This window comes from Phocoena phocoena, chromosome 17 (assembly GCF_963924675.1).
Source record: "Phocoena phocoena chromosome 17, mPhoPho1.1, whole genome shotgun sequence".
Taxonomy (NCBI): domain Eukaryota; kingdom Metazoa; phylum Chordata; class Mammalia; order Artiodactyla; family Phocoenidae; genus Phocoena; species Phocoena phocoena.
In genome coordinates this window covers 21,520,879-21,539,213 of record NC_089235.1, presented here as the reverse complement: position 1 = coordinate 21,539,213, position 18,335 = coordinate 21,520,879, and positions in this window count along the sequence as shown.

Here is an 18,335-nt window from a genome sequence, read left to right as displayed (position 1 = left end):
TTTAATATAATTGTGAATAATTCTTAAAGGCCACAAAGGCAATACGATAATGGCCTTTTAGCTAAAAATAGATTGCAGCACACTTACAATTGGGTATGCGTGTTTCTTAGAAATAAAAGATATTCTTTGTATACTCACTCTTTTTAGGGCAAACATTCCAGGTGTTTTTGCCAATAAGACTGATTAACTGTGTTCATAATCTCTTGGCTGGCCCTGTATTTTTTTGCAGAGAGATTTAAGAGCCATTGAATACAGATTTAGAATTCTTCAGCACCCAAGAGCTATCACTAAATGAAAATCACAATGAAAGCACTGCCATGTAGCCAGTGATATTTCTTTGCAAATATAAATCAACCAAAGCAACAAAGTGCAGTTGGCTGATTTATGCAACTGATGTCCTTCTCTCACTAACAAAGGCTGTTAACCAATAATCATAACCAGGTTTTGCTTACTTGTTTGTTTAAAAATATATAGTCCTGGTAAAATACTCACTATGAATAGCTAGTAGGGTATATTGTAATCAAAACACCTCTTTTTTTGGTCTTTGGTTATGTGTGGAGACAAACTCCAAAGATAGGAGAAAATTTAATTGCCTGGATGAGTCTGAGTAACAAGACATTTTCATCAAAACCTTTCAAGCTGTTTAGGAAAACAGTATTTTTGGATATTACCTAAATATTATAAGATTGGTGTCTGTGTGCTAAAATTAATCAATTGCCACAATTTTCCATTTTATTTTCAATTTGTAAAGAAAATCTAAATAGTCATTTAAGTTTGATTAAAAAATAGCTGCAATGCAAAATTTTATATGTAAGAACAAAAGTACACTGAAGTTATTTTATTAATATGTTTTAATAGGAAACAAATGGGAATGGTTATGTTAGTTTCTGAATTGCATTTTCTTTTCTAAACTATGTTATGTTACAAAAGCAGTAAAAACAAGCAGAACTATATGTTAAACATGGACTTTTAAAAATATACAATCTCATGTTTATTTTAGTCACTTTTCATTTCACAACCAAATGAAACATGCCTATAATTTTAGAAATCACATGGCTGAAAGAGAAATCAAAATCATGCTCAAATATATCCAAAATAATCATCGCGCTGGAAAACATGCCCAGCTTATTTTAAAGGTGCATTATTGCCTGATTTAAAGGCAGACAGGGACTATGGGGCCACATTCCATGACAGAGAGCCTCTAGAGACATCTTTGATCATTCTTTGTGATGCATAAAATATGTCACAGTTGTACTATAAAAGATATCAGCCATCAGGTAAGGCTGTCATTTGCCCTTGCAGTATTATATTGGAGAAATTCGGCTTTTCTCTCTCGTGCTTGTATGGGATTACTGCTCATGGAAACACAGCCTATTTAGTCTGTGTGTGACCATTATCATACTCCTGGTTTCTTTCAAAAGAAAGTAGTCATAAATAAACATGCTAAAGAGAATAGATCTGGTTGATAGTTTGTTTCAACATTCACCCATTTCATAAGTTGTTATAAGCTGTGAATATGTTAAGTACTGGTCTACGTTAAAGCTGGTTTTCTGCAAAAAGATTGCACATTTCTCTAGGGACTAGTTGCTTTCATTTGATTTCTTTTATGCATGCATCTAAGTTTACTTCAAAATCTGAACCTATGGCACAAACAATATTTATAACAAAAGAACAATAGCAGTAAACTATTCCAAAATGTTATATTCTTATTTCTTAGCTCATCACATATTTTTTTAAATTATATGTGTGTTAATTAGCTTTACTAACAAGTTTAAGATAAAACAAAATACATATTGTGTTATAACAACAGTACCTTTCCTTTAAATTTGCCTTTCACATATTGATGTACATAAAATCTTTTTACCTTATACCTGGATCAATGTTTCCTCATGTATTTTTAAATGGTAATGAGGCTGATTTAAATATTCATTGGGGGAAAATATTTTTTTAATTGTATAGAACACTTGGAAATATTTTAATATGAAATGCAATTGAAAAGTGATTTTTACCTTTGGAGACTCGAAGTAATTACTGAAGTTTTACCAAGTTTAATGATTTCATTGACTCTATTAATATTGGCAATATTTACTAGAGAGCTTGTCAAGTATAATATTCTTGTCTGAAAGCATTTGGCTACTAAACCAACAAAACCCAAACAAATAAGATACATAAACTATGGTGAATGTGTGTTAAATTTGAACAGCTGACAAAAATTTTGCTAGAAGAATACAAATAAAACTTTCAGATGATTTTTATCTGCTTAATAATTTGTTGCCTTTAAAAAAATAAAGATTCTCAGTTTATCATTTCTAAGTTGCAAAGTATTACTCTTTGCACTTAAGAATTTAGCAATATATTTATAAATTGGGAAGGAGGAACCCTCTTTAATGAAGAAATAACATACGGTATAACAGACCGGATCGATTAAAGACCTCCATCTGGCACAAGTCTAGAAAAGTTGCTGCCATATGTTTTGAACAGCACAGCAAAACTAACTGTTTTATACTGTCACCACCCCCAGATTTGTTTTATAAATTGCATTTTATTTTAATATATATGCATATAAGTATATGTATATACATGAAAAACATCAGGTATACTTTTATTTATGATTGCTTAATTGGAAAGCAGATACTACACAAAATTTTTAAAAAGCTCTTGGTCTTCATGGTTCAGTGTAAAAGGCAGTTGACAGCTTTAAATAATGAAAAAAATGAGAGAGAGGCACAGAGTTTGCTGTAGTTTGTTTACCCAGTATTGTTATATCTTAAATGACTTTAGATCATTTAAAAATGATAGCTCATATTTAAGGATTACTAAAAACGATAGAATTATAACAACAACAACTTAAGGGGGAAAAATGTATAAAATTCATGTGAATATTAAATACTGGTAATAGCAAGAATGTATTCAGTAGTCCTGTGTTTTTCAAGGTAAAATTTCATAAAGATAGATTTAAAAATCGGAATATATATGTTGCTGTTGGAAAAATAACATATCAGGTTCAAATGAAATTTAGGAATGTTAATCTCTTTTGCAGCTGCTATTTTTGTTTTATGGTATTTTTACAGCTGTTTTTAATTTCTTTTAAGAAATACTAAACCTTTAGGAGAATTCCCATGTGAACAACCACAGTACAGATAATTGGTTTCATTGCAATTCAGATTATGAACATCATTTTTCAGTTGTTACTTTCAAACTATATACACAGCTAAATCTGTAAGCCATTTTCTTTATTCAGCTACTATCAAAAGGGGAAAAATCAGTTAAAAGCATCACAGAGTCTTACGCTTTATCTGATAGGGTGCGATGTTTAAAAATATTTACCTTCCTCAATAGAACATTAATATATCCTATATAGTATGTGCAGATGTAACCTATATTTTTTATTAAGAAAAGTAGAATGACATAAATTATGAAAAACTCTTTTAGAACTACAATTACTTTAATAAATTTCAGAATTGGCATATATCATGCAATCCTATTTCTATATCTAACATTCTCTTCTTTGATTAATTATTACCACAGACTGTATATCTTCATTTAGAAGCATCCTTGATTAGCAGCCACACCTATACCATGCAGTTTTTTAATAGAAGCCACCCTTTCCATGCAAGCCGCAGGGGAAAGTAATTAAATTTAATAGAAGCAGTCTTTGTTTTATAGCCACCCTCAATTTAAAGCCACAGGGGTAAGTAATTAAATTTAATAGAAGCCATAGCTTCTAAACAAAGATATACAGTATCAGTTAGGTATGCAGAGGTATAGAAATAAGAAATACTCTACCTTGGGAGTTGTGAAGCATGTGGGTTTATAAGAAAAAATGTTAAAAAATGTAAAAGTTCACAAAATACTTTTTTAAGTGATTCAAAATGGGTGGAGAAGGTGTAGTTGTCACCCTGCATTTTTCAAAAGGCAATAAGAGAGGTGGGGCTGCTACACGTCCTTGCTAAACCACAATAGCTTGGACAGCTGCCTGCTGTGAGCACTAGATGCGTCTTTCCCTCTAATATGAGTTGGACAAGTCCAGTCTTTCTTACCCAAACACACAATGCCTTAGCTTGGTTGGAAGCAATTCATAGGAACATAAGATTTTTGATATTCATGTTTGTTTTTTCTAGATTTGAGCTGATAAGATTCTTTTGTGTTTTGTTGTGTTGTTTGCTCATTTGTTTTTTTTTAAATTATGGTGATGATGGGCCCTCAATTAGTTTACCCTGCCTGTAGCCAATGACTTGTAGAACCCAATCGAGACTAGAAGCACCATTAGGGTGGTTAATTTCAGCTTCATCGTAGCGAATGTCTTGGCAGGCTGTCTCACCACATCTTCTAAATATTTTGATGGACGTATAATAAAGCGATGAAGAATTACAGAATTCACATTGACCACATAAAATTTGAGGGGCTTTTTCCCACAAAGCAGTATGTGCCATGTAACTATTGAATAGCTTTAATTATTAAGTTTTATTGTGAGTTTTAATACTGTTTTTAAAATTCCATTTTTTCAAAATCATCAGGAACAGGTTTAATCCATGCTTTGTCATAAATAGTGCTTTAAATAATGCACAAGCCTCACTTAGGGCAAAAGCCCAAAGTGGAAACAAAGCAGCTAGTAGCATATCCAGTGATATTCTAAGTTCATTGCCTTTAAAACATAGTTCAAGTTTTCTTAAAAAGAGAGGAGAGGAGAGACTCTGAAATTCAGCAGCCCAGATGGTAAAAGACAATAGGAGCTGGCTGTAGGCATATAGTGCACAGAGAATGTACTAAGAATGTGTTAATAAGGAAATTAAAACTTGTACTTAAGTAGTATGTGATTACAACATGGATCCTGACTAGGAGGAATGAAAACAGAACGGGGCTCAAAGAAACTCTATATGTAAGAGACATAAAAACAAGAAGGGTTTTTAACATGTAAATTTAGTCATCAGATATCTGTGTATACTTATAAATCATTGATGATTAAGTTGTGTTTTTCCTTAGCACGTGTACAAGCTTAGGCATTCTGTGATTGATCAGTAGAAAATGAAGTTTGTCACTAACAATTGTTATCTAAACTACTGCAAAGAACACAAATCCACACAAATAATAAATTTTTTACAATGAATTGCTTTACCTGTGACACTGCCTGGTGGCAACTGATAAATGTGGTCTTTCCAAGTTAGGAGGAATTAAAACATCTTCAAATTTAAGCAACAATCATAGTTTTCTTTTTATTAAAGAATCTTAAAGTACCAATGGGTATTTATTCCCATATTTGTGATTGTCTCATTTAAGCACCTATAGATATTTTTCAGTATGTAAGGTTCAAAATCTTTAGTATTGATGTGTGGACCATATCAGACTCCATTACCATTATTCCAACTACACTGAGAAATATTTTCATATTTGTATTCCCTCCTTTTTAATCATATTTTTAATCAAACTCAGGACGGATTCTTCCCATTTTTCTCCCTGTCAATTTCTTTCAATCAGGATTTTTCTTCTGTTTGGATTATTGAGACAAAGGATACATTCACACAGTATTCTCCTTCCCTTGAAGCAAAGCAATAACACCTTTCTGGTTTGCAAAGGGGATCCTAATGTTAATATTTTCAGAACAGGTAAAAAGTTAAAAAAGTCTCAGTCTCCTGCCTTTGTTGTTAGGAGGGTCACCCTACCTTTTCAAAGATTGATTTTACCATGTGTCGCTCAGGCAGACTATTGTTCCCACATTGACTAACTCATTTAGATGTTGCAATCAAAGTGATTTGGAACTGCTTGCATTGAATCACACAACTTTCCTACTGAAAAATACAAAACAAATTACTGTATTTTTACATTCTCAAGGAGCTAGCAGTGGTATGTTTCCTATTTCCATAACCATTGATACACACCTGGCAGTTTCTGGTGAATGTAGTGAGAGGAAGATCTTAAGGTCACTCCAAAGCCAGCTTTAATATTGCAAATAGTACCTACTCTGATGAAACTACTGTCTGATATGATTGTGCCGAATTTTTCAACTGTTACTAAAACCTATAAATCAGTATGCGTTCTTACAACCTAAAACTTTAAGAAACACTGAATGGAAAACATTTTGATTTTCATTAACAGCATCAGAAATGTATTACAAATCCTATGAAAAAGGAGCAGGATGTTTAGGAATTTGAGAATAGCATGTTACAGTTTATCAAGGCATATGTGTCAGTCCTGTTTCTCCTATTATACACATGCACAAAACACACACACTCACACACACATACTCACAACATATTAAAAGCTGATTTCTTGCATTGGAGATTGTGGGAGAAAGATAAGTCATAACTTGATGCAAATGGTGATTCTAGCAATACACAAAGCACTAAGGCAAGTTAAAGTGACTTTATCTGGAAGAATATGACACAGCTCTACTTTGACCACCAGAGTAGTCTCAGACTTTAAAAAGGGAAAGAAGAGTGATTAGAATATGACTGATCATCAAGACTAGCAAGCTGGAGGTGGAAATGTGGTTAGGAAAGCTCTGGATTCACCATTTCCTCCATCAGAGACAGTGAAAACAAGCCCAAGGGCTTATGTGTTCCCTTTCCATAAGGATGCAGGAGTGTGGGAGAAGAGGTAAAAGCCAAGCAGGAGAAGCAGCAAGGGTGAAAGAAAAGACATGGCCATTGGAACAGCAACACTCATATACTAACTGGGTTCTGATTTTAATAGATAAGATACGCATAAACTGAGACAACCAGAACCAAGATTGACAGCACTAATATTCTAAAGTTCTATTCCACAAAATATTTTATACATAGTTATGTTAAAATGAGTCTCTATTGATATATTTTTTAAAGCCTGTATATTTGATTCCAAACTAGGCATGCTTTAAGCCAATCTCCTTTTTGAGAGAGTAGTATCATAGTGAGATTAAAGAATATTTGTAAAAGGTATGATGTTCAATAAATGATGGATATAAACAAGACGAAAAGACAATGCTAAGAATGGGAGAAAATATTTGCAAGTGAAGCAACTGACAAAGGATTAATCTCCAAAACATACAAGCAACTCATGCAGCTCAATATCAAAAAAACAAGCAACCCAATCCAAAAATGGGCAGAAGACCTAAATAGACATTTCTCCAAAGAGGACATACAGATTGCCAACAAACACATGAAAGAATGCCCAGCATCATTAATCATTAGAGAAAGGCAAATCAAAACTACAATGAGTTATCATCTCACACCGGTCAGAATGGCCATCATCAAAAAATCTACAAACAGTAAATGCTGGAGAGGGTGTGGAGAAAAGGGAATCCTTTTGCACTGTTGGTGGGAATGTAAATTGATACAGCCACTATAGAGAACAGTATGGAGGTTCCTTAAAAAACTAAAAGTAGAACTACCATATGACCCAGCAATCCCACTACTGGGCCTATACTCTGAGAAAACCATAATTCAAAAGAGTCATGTACCAAAATGTTCATTGCAGCTCTATTTATAATAGTCAGGACATGGAAGCAACCTAAGTGTCCATTGACAGATGAATGGATAAAGAAGATGTGGCACATATATACAATGGAATATTACTCAGCCATAAAAAGAAATGAAATTGAGTTATTTGTAGTGAGGTGGATGGACCTAGGGTCTGACATACAGAGTGAAGTAAGTCAGAAAGAGAAAAACAAATGCTGCATGCTAACACATATATATGGAATCTAAAAAAAGAAAAAAAAGTGGTCAGAAGAACCTGGGGCAAGATGGGAATAAAGATACAAACCTACTAGAGAATGGACTTAAGGATACAGGTAGGGGGAAGGGTAAGCTGGGGAAAAGTGAAAGATATATGGATATGTATACATGGATATATATATATACTCCCAAACGTAAAATAGATAGCTAGTGGGAAGCAGCCACATAACAGAGGGAGATCAGCTCGGTGCTTTGTGACCACCTAGAGGGGTGGGATAGGGAAGGTGGGAGGGAGGGAGATGCAAGAGGGAAGAGATATGGGGACATATGTATATGTATAACTGATTCACTTTTATATAAAGCAGAAACTAACACACCATTGTAAAGCAATTATACTCTAATAAAGATGTTAAAATAAATGATGGATATAATGTTCTAATTCTTCATATACTTTTTTTTTTTTTTTTCAGTATGTGAGCCTCTCACTGTTGTGATCTCTCCCATTGCGGAGCACAGGCTCTGGGTGCAGGCTCAGCAGCCATGGCTCAGGGGCCCAGCCGCTCCGCGGCATGTGGGATCTTCCTGTACCAGGGCACGAACCCATGTCGCCTGCATCGGCAGGCGGACTCTCAACCACTGCGCCACCAGGGAAGCCCTACATATTTATTTTGAATAATAACCTATTTAGGTTGATTTATGCATATATGGAATGAAACTGAAGAATTTTGCACATCAAAGATTTGCAATCACTGTGAAAAGATTCATTTATGTTTAGCGTAGTTGTCATAATCTGTGTAACTTATTTCTTTCTAATTATTTTTATCGCCCATTTTGAGATAATTATTCAAAATACCCTCCCCTGGACTTCCTCATCACTCATCTTTCAATCTTATTCTTCGCAAAACATGATCAATAACTAGTCTGTTATCTTTTGACTACTAATTAATGTAGATTTTTTTAATTGTGGGAATAAACACATAGAATGAGATCCACCTTCTTAACAAATTTTTAATAAATAGTACAGTATTAACTCTAAGCACAAAGTTATCCAGCAGATATCTAGAACTTTTTCATCTTGCATGAATGAAACTTTGTACCAGTTGAATAACAACCAGCTATTTCATTAACCTCCAGCTCCTGGCAACGGCAGTTCTAATTTCTGCTTTGATGAATTTAACTATTTTAAATACCTCATTTAAGTGGAATTATGTAATATATGTCCTTTTGTGACAGTCTTCTTTCACTTAGCATAATGTTCTCAAGGTCCATTTAAGTCATAGCAAATGACAGTATTTTCTTCTTTTTAGGCTGACTAATATTCAATTGCATGATACAACACATTTTAAAATTCATTAATTTATAGATGAACATTCAGGTTCTTTTCACATCTTGGCTATTGTGACTAATGTTACAATGAACATGAGAGTGAAAATATCTCTTCAAGATTCTGATTTCAATTCCTTTGGATAAATATCTAGGAGTGGAATTAAGGGGATCATATGGTTTTTAAATTCTTGTGGAGCCTCTGTATTCTTTTCCATAGTAACTGAACCTTTTTACTTTCCCACCAACAGTACACAATCATTTTAACTTCTTAACATTCTTACCACCACTTGTTATTTTCTGTTATTTTTATTTTGTTTTTCTTTGTTTGTTTTTATAATGGCTATCCTAAAAAATGTAAGGTGATATTGTGGTTTTGATTAACATTTCCCTGATGATTAGAGATGTTGAGCACAATTTCATAAAACTGTTGGTCATTTGTATGACTTCTTTTGAAAAATGTCTATTCAAGTTTTTTGACCACTTTTTAATGAGTTTATTTTTGTGTGTGTATTTTTTGTTGTTATCTTTTTGTTTTTGCTATTGAGTTGTATGAGTTTCTCATATATTTTGGATATTAACTCCTTATCCGATATATGGTTTGCAAATATTTTCTCCCATTCTGTAAGTTGCTTTTTCACTCTGTTGATTGTCCCCTCTGCTGTGCAGAAGATTTTAGGTTGATTTAGTCCCACTTGCCTATTTTCCCTTTTATTGCCAATGCTTTTAATGTCTTATACAAGAAATAATTGCCAAGACAAATGCCATCAAGTTTTCACCTATGTTTTCCTTTCAGAGTTTTACAGTTTCAGGTAATGTTTAAGGTATGTTTAAGCCCTTAATTCTTTTTAAATTGATTTTTTTTTTTTTTTTGTAGTACACGGGGCTCTCACTGTTGTGGCCTCTCCCATTGCAAAGCACAGGCTCCAGACGCACAGGCTCAGCAGCCATGGCTCACGGGCCTAGCTGCTCCGCGGCATGTGGTATCTTCCCGGACCGGGGCACGAACCCGTGTCCCCTGCATCAGCAGGTGGACTCTCAACCACTGCACCACCAGGGAAACCCTGATTTTTGTATATGGTGTAAGATAAGTGTTCATGTTAACTCTTTTGCAAGTGAAAATTCAATTTTCCCAGGGCCATTTATTAAAGAGACTATCCTTTCCCCATTGTGTATACTCAGTGCCTTTGTAGGATATCAGTTGACTATAAATTTATGTGCTTATTTCTGGGCACTCTATACAGTACTGTTCCTATATATTTGTCTTTTTTGTGGTACCACACTGTTTTGATTACTGCAGCTTTGTAAAATATTTTTTAAAATCTAGAAATGTGATGCCTCCTTCTTTATTTATTTTTTTTTTCTCAAGATTATGTGGCTATTTGGGGTCCCTTCTGCTTCCATGTGAATTTTGGGATTCCTTTATCTATTTTTGAAAAACAAAAAATGTCATTGGAATGGGATTTTGATAGGGGTTACATTGAATCTATAGATGCCTTTGAGTAGTATGGACATTTTAACAATATTAATTCTTCCAATTCATGGATGTGGGATGTATTTCCATTTTTGTGTATCTTCTTCAATTTTAATATTTGCAGTTTTCAATGTATAAATATTTTACCTCCTTGTTTAGTTTATTCCTAAGTATTCTTTTCTTTTTGATACTGCTGTAACTGTGATCGTTTTCTTGATTTCTTTTTCAGATTATTCATTGTTAGAGTTAGAAATGCCACTGATTTGGGTGTGTTAGTTTTTATCCTGCAATTTTACTGAATTTGCCTATTAGTTCTAACAGGTTTGTATGAGTGTGTTTGGAGTATTTAGATACACATAAGATCATGTCACCTGCAAACAGAGATCATTTTATATCTTCCTTTCTGTTTTGAATATGTTTTTCTCTTTTTCTTGCCTAATTGTTCTAACTAGGGCATCTAGTAATATGTTGAATAGAAGTGGAGAAAGTCAGTCTCCTTGCTTTTTTCCTTGTCTTACAGGAAAAGTTTTTAGTTTTTCGCCATTTCATGTGATGGCTTTTTTCTATTGGCTTTTTATTTATGGCCTTCATGATGAAATAATTTTCCTTTATCCCTAGTCATTGAGTGCTTTTAATAAGGATGGGTGTTAATGTTGTCAAATGCTTTTTTCTGCATCTACTGACCATCATGTAATTTAAAATTTTCCATTCTATGAATGTGGCACGTCATACTGATTGATTTCCATATGTTGAACAATCCTTGCATCCCAGGGATAAATCCCATTGTGTAAATCCTACATGGCATAGGATCTTTTTTAATGTGCTGTTGAATTCTGTTTGCTGGTGTTTTGTTGAGAATTTTTGTATCAATTTTGTGGATATTGGTCTGTAATTTTCTTTTCTTCGGTGTCTTTTTCTGGCTTTGATATCAGGGCAATGCTGGACTCATAAAATGAATATGGACATGTTCCTTCCAGTTAAATTTCTGAGAAGAGTTTGAGAAGAAATGGTGTTAATTTTTCTTTAAATGTCCAATAGAATTCACCAGTGAAGTCGTCTAATCCTGGGATTTTTTTTAAGGAGGGTGTTAATTACTCATTCAATCACATTAATAGTCATAGGTCTGAACAGATTTTCTCTTCCTTTATGATATGATCTTGTTAGGTTGTATATTTCTAGGAATTTATCCATTTATTTTAAGTTATGCAATTTATTGTTATATCATTGTTCATAATTGTCTCTTTGTCCCTTTTGAAATTTCTGTAGCATGAATTGTAATGTCTCATCTTTAATTTATGATTTTGTGTATTTGATTCATATCTCTTTTCTTAGTCTAGCTAAAGTTTTGCCAATTTTGTTGACCTTTTCAAAAAAACAACTCTTAGTTTCATTCTTTTTTATCTATTATTTTTCTATTCTTTGTTTCATTGATTTCTGCTGTAATATTTATTATTTTCTTTCTTCTGCTGACTTCAGTCTTACTTTGTTGTTTTTCTAGTTCCTTGAGGTGTATATTTGTATATTTCCTTGGGTTGCTTATTTGAGATATTTCTTCTTTATTAATGTACACATTTATTGCTATAAACTTCTCTTGTAGTACTGCTTTTTCTACATCCTTTAAGTCTTACTATGCTATGTTTTCAGTTTCATTTATCTCAAAATATTTTATAATTACACTTTTGATTTTTTCTTTGTCTCATTGATTATTCAAAAGTACGTTATTTTCACATATTTGTGAATTATCCAGTTTTCTATCAGCTATTGGCTTCTAGTTTCATTCAAGTGTGGTTGGGAAGATACTTGGTATGATTTCAATAATCCTAAATTTGTTAACACTTGTTTTGTTACATAACATGTGATCTGTGCTGAAGAACATTCTGTGTGTTCTTGAGAAGAATATCTGTTCTGCTGCTGTTGGGTAGAATATCATGTATATACCTGTTAGAATTATTTGATCTACAGTATTATTTAAATCTTCTGCATAATTATTGATATTCTATCCAGAGGTTCTATCCATTATTGAAAATGGGATATTGAAATCTCCCATTATTTTATTGCCATCTCTTTTTCTCTTCAGTTCAATTAATGTTTCCTTTGTATATTGGCCAATTTCTGATGTTGGGTGCATATATATTTATAACTGTTTTACCTTGCTAGTAACCCTTTTATCAGTATATCAATACGATGTCCTTTATCTTGTGACAGTTTTTACTTAAAGCTTATTTTATCTAAGTAAGGCAATCCTTGCTCTTTTGATTATCATTTGCATGGAATATCCTTTCACTTTCAGCCTATGTATGTCCTTAAATCTAAAGTAAGTCTCTTGTAGACAGCATATAGTTGTATATTTGTTTGTTTGTTTGTTTGGGTTTTTCTGTTGTTTTCTGTGGGGGGTTTTTGTTTGTTTTTTCTTCTTTTTTATCCATTCAGCCACTCCATCTTTAGAGTGCTGTTTAATCCATTTACATTTAAAGTAACTATCGATAGGAAGTGACTTCCTACGTCCATTTTGTTAGTTGTTTCCTGCTTTTCTTGAGCTCTTTTGTACCTCTTTTCCTCTCTTGCTGTCTTTGTGTTTTATTGATTATTTTGTAGTAAAGTGGTTTGATTCCTTTTTAATTTCATTTTGTGCATCTATTAAAGGTGTTTTCTTTGTGGTTACCATAGGGCTTAAATAAAACATTATATAGTTATAACAGTTTATTTTAAGCTAATAACAACTTAAGTTCAATCACCTATAAAAATTGTTACTTCCCTCCCTGATACACTTTATGTTACTGACATCAAAAATTGTATATTTTTATATTGTGTATCCACTAACGTGTTTTTATAGTTATAGTTATTTTTATATCTTTATCTTTTAACTTCTATAACAGAATTAAAAGGGATTTACACACTTGCTGTAACAGTAGTACAGTATTCTGTATTTACCTATATACTTACCTTCAACAGCATGCTTTATATTTCCACAGGCTTTTGTGTTGCTGTTTAACATGTTTCTGTTTCAATTTAAAGGACTGTCTATAATATTTCTTATAAGGCAGATCTAGTGGTAAACTTCATATCTTGTTTATCTTGAAAAGTCTTTATCTCACCTTCATTTTTTTAAAATTTAAATTAATTAATTAATTTTATTTTTGGCTGCATTGGGTCTTCATTGCTGTCTGTGGGCTTTCTCTAGTTGTGGCAAGAGGGTGCTACTCTTCATAGCGGTGTGCAGGCTTCTCATTGCAGTGGCTTCTCTTGTCACAGAGCACAGGCTCTAGGTGCGTGGGCTTCAGTAGTTGTGGCATGTGGGCTTCAGTAGTTGTGGCTCACAGGCTCTAGAGTGCAGGCTCAGTAGTTGTGGCTCATGGGCTTAACTGTTCTATGGCATGTGGGATCTTCCCAGACCAGGGCTCGAACCCATGCCCCCTGCATTGGCAGGAGGATTCTCAACCACTGCACAATCAGGGAAACCCCTCACCTTCAATTTTGAAGGACAGCTGCTGGATATAACATTCTTGGTTGGTAGTTTTGTCTTCCAACATTTTGAATATATCACCCCACTCCTTTTTGGCCTGCAAGCTTTCTGCTGAGAATTCCACTGATAGTCTTAGGGGCATTCTTTTGTATATGATGAATAACTTTCCTGTTGTTGCTTTAAAATTTTTCTTTTTGTTGTTGACTTTTGAAATTTGTTTACTATATATATATATATCACTGTGGACTTACTTGGTTTTATCCTATTTAATAGGCTTTAGGTTTCTTGAATCTGGATGTCCTTTTCCTTTCCCAAACTTGGGAAGTCTTAGCCATTTTTTAAAGTAAACTTTCTTCTACTTTATATCTCTTTTCCTCCTGTGACTCCCATAATGCATATGTTTCTCTTCTTGGTGGTATCCCACAAGTCTCTTAGACTTTGTTCTCTCTTTTTCATATATATATATTTTTTTTCTTTTAGCTCCTCTGACTGGATAATTTCAAATGACTGTCTTCAAATTTGCTGATTCTTTTTTTTACTTGATAATGTATGCCGTAGAACTCCTCTGGTGATTTTTTTTTTTTTTTTTTTAGTTCAGTTATTACTTTCTTCAGTTCTAAAATTTCCATTTGATTCTTTTTAGTATTTTCTGTTTGTTTGTTTTAATTCTCACTTTACTCAATCATTGATTTCCCAAGCTTATTGACTATATTTTTGACTGTTACTTTGAATACTTTGTCAGGTAATTTTATACCTCCATTTCTTTTGATTTGGTTTCTGGAGAGTTATTTTGTTCTTTGATTGGGTCAGTTTTCCTTGTTTTTGTATTTCTTATAGATTTGTGTTGGTATTCATGCATTTGAAAAAAACAGCCACCACTTTCAGTCTTTATGGACTGGTTTTGTACAAGAAAAGGCCTCTAAAGAGATTCTGTGGGTGTCTCAAACTTTTCCTGTGGATGCATCTTCTCTGTAGATTGCTAATTAGAGGGATATATCATTTTCTTTTTTTCCAGGAACTTGTAATCCCTTGTACCCTTGGTGCTGTACCATAGGTCCTCTGAAACAACAGCATGCCTCAGCTCATTTTTATTCTCAACACTGTTTAGTCCCTTCAGGCTAATATAACAAAAATACTAGGGACTGGGTGTCTGGAGGCTGGGAAGTCCAATATCAAGGAACTGGCAGATTTTGCGTCTGCTGAGGACCCTCCTGGTTCATTGATGGCCACCTTCTTGCTATGTTCTCACATGAAGGAAGATGTGAGACATCTCTCTGAGGTATCTTTTGTAAGGACACTAATGTCATTCATGTGGGATCTATTTTCATTATCTAGTCACCTCCCAAAGCCCCCACTTCCAAATACCATCACATGGAGGATTAGGTTTCAACACACGAATTTGGGGAAAACCCAAATATTCAGTGTATAGCATCAGCCCCCAAGCATCTAGAGCATGCAGCATCCTATCTGTGCTCTGAGACAAACAAGACAGAAGCCAGTCTCTTTAGCAGACTCTCCTGGAAAGCTGAAATATTGAATGGATGCTCCACTCTTCTCTTTCTTCCTGAATGAGAGGTTACTGAACAGTAACAGCCTCTGTCTATTGCACCACACATCCTGTGGAGCAGCCGGCAGCATGCCACTGGGCTCTTTTGTTCTCAGCAGCCCCCAGCCATCTAGAGAATGCTGGAGCCTATCAGTGCTCTGAGACAGGTGAGACAGAAGCAAACCTCTCAGGCAGCACCCCCTGAAAAGTCAGAATGTTGAACATTTGGTCTGATCTTCTCTTTCTCTCCAAGGAGAAACTGGAACCTGGGAGTTTCCTCCAAATTATGTGGTAGTATGGCAGTGGGAAGAACTATTGTGAGAGCATGCCACAAATTTTCCTGCCAGTTTTGATGTGGCTGGTTTTGTGCTCATGTTGGGTGCAAGAGCCCCTAAACTGGTGTCTAGAGTCTTCACAGAGTGAATTTTCCCACTTCATAATGTTGAATTGGTGTTTCCATGAGAGAAAGAGCACCATCTTGTTCTCCTTCTAATTATTTTAATATGAGCAAACCATAATTTCTTTTTAGTAAACCTTACAAAATTGAAATTGATGAGAACACATAGTATTAAGAAAAACAGAAATTTGATAGGGTTACACATACTTTAATATGCTTTATGTTTAATTTTAATACAATGATTACAGCCTTTGTTTACAGCAAGTCAAGAAATTTAAGTCATCTCATTTACAACATACGTATTTCGAAATTTGTCTGTGTCTGTGTCTCTGTGTGAATGCATCTAAATCCAATTTTAAATATCACAGTATAAATATCAAGCAATAAAAATTAGCTATGTAGTTACATAGGTTATACTATTAAAAACTTTATTTTAACTAATATTAATGCACATTTTATTTTATTTTTATAGTAACTTTAAAAAATATTCAACCTAATGGGCATATGAAGTGTAACAATGTTAACTGTGAAACATAAACTTTGAAATTTCATAGATAATTTTGTTTTAAAATTTGAAACTCTGTCGTATAACTTTAAGTAGTGTTATAGCTATAATACTATCCAAACAAGGGAAGATTAAAGGCCACTATTAAATGTAAAAACATCCTAGGGAAAAAAACAAAACAAAACAAAAAACAAAAAACAAACCTGCTTTTCCAAATATGTGAACTGTTAACCATAAAACCATTGAGGCCTTCAAGCTATAAAATGTGGGAGGAGGAATGTATGAAAAAATTTTGAAAACCAGCAAATATTTCTAAGTTGATATAAATTTCAAACACTGCAGGAGACTAGCTCAAACTGATGAATGAAAAATCAAAAGGAAATTCTTGCCTCTATGGTTCTGTCACATTACCTTAAGATATATGTGGTCTGAATTATCATGTCTTAGAAAGACAATTTTTTCCTAGTGAATCCTGGCCAAAAAAGCATGCAAAGATTAATTATGCAATATTTAATGACAGAGGTGTAGGAAATTTATAAATTTCCTTCTATTAATATATTTTTGCTAAAGATGTAACTAAAATGTTAGAACATACTAGGCCAAATATATATGATACAGGTCATCAATGAGCTTCGATGGGTTTACTGTCCCTGGAACTCATGTGTACTTATTTAATAGTATCTTTATTGAAGAGAGTAAAACTTTAACATCTATTGCTATAAAATGCAAATACAAATTATTTTAATTGTTAGGAAAGAATTTCAGTAACATGTAATTGGATTAGAAGTATAGAACAACAAAATTTGTCATGATTATTCTTTACTGGGGAGGAAATATCAATAGCACTAAAATTTTAGTTAGGAAGGAAAGAGAAGGGAAAGAGGAATCAATATTACATTTAAATGTGTAAAATGAGATTGTAATCTAAAGCTATTTTATAAACTAAATAAAAAACAAAAATCCTGCTGCAGATAAAATATATTTATGTATATACATGGCATATGTGTATGGCTTTTTTGCCTCAATTATCTGGATAATTTAAAGTTAGAAAATTTTGATTAAAACATTCTAGATTAGTGCTTTAATTTTCAATTTCACTTTTCTGTGTTAGAAATGTTTTATGTGCTACATATACTATTAGGTTAGAAGACAGAATCAGAGCCACCAGTGCAAGAGAATACAGTGAACCTACTAAAGGCATAATCCAGAGAGAAATATTAAACATTTAGATAATAATGTCTCCTATGACTACCCAGTCAAATTTTCAGAAATCATTGTATAGCTAAGGTTAATTTTATCTGTCCACCTAATTAATTTTCTCTACCAGCATGTTTGAGTGTTAAATACAGAGTAGAATTAAGTTTAAATTAAGTTTTACATAATTTCTGGAGAAATGTTTCATAGATCCATTAGATACAAACATATACAGATTTACTTTCTAGTGTATTATAATATTCTAAGGACCCTAGAGCATTTAAAAGATGAAGATATTTATGAGAAAGATAAATATGATTCCCCACAACATTTTATCTTATTCTAGGATATGAAATGTGGAAGATATAGAAATATGTTTAATCATGATTAGTGGTTAAAAATACCTTTCCTGTTTCGCAAAGTAAGACATGTTTAATCAGTTATAGTGGAAGCTATGCATGTATATAAACATGAGATAAATCACAAGAGAGAAAGTTATAGATTTTATTCAAGTGGAAACAGAAAAATTATTCCAAACCTGACAACAATATTGTAGGAGGCCATTGGAACCAATGAAAGAACATACGAGGAAACAAACAAACAGAAAAATGAGATTTATAGCACATTATGTAATGAGGGTGGAGATGTGAGATTGTAACAGTCATTTAGGTTGAAATATTTGTATTAAAAACTGTAAAAATTTGTGGAACAAAAAAGGCAGAAATTTAAAAATAAATTATGGCATTTCCAAAGTAGGAAATAACAATACATTCAATACAAC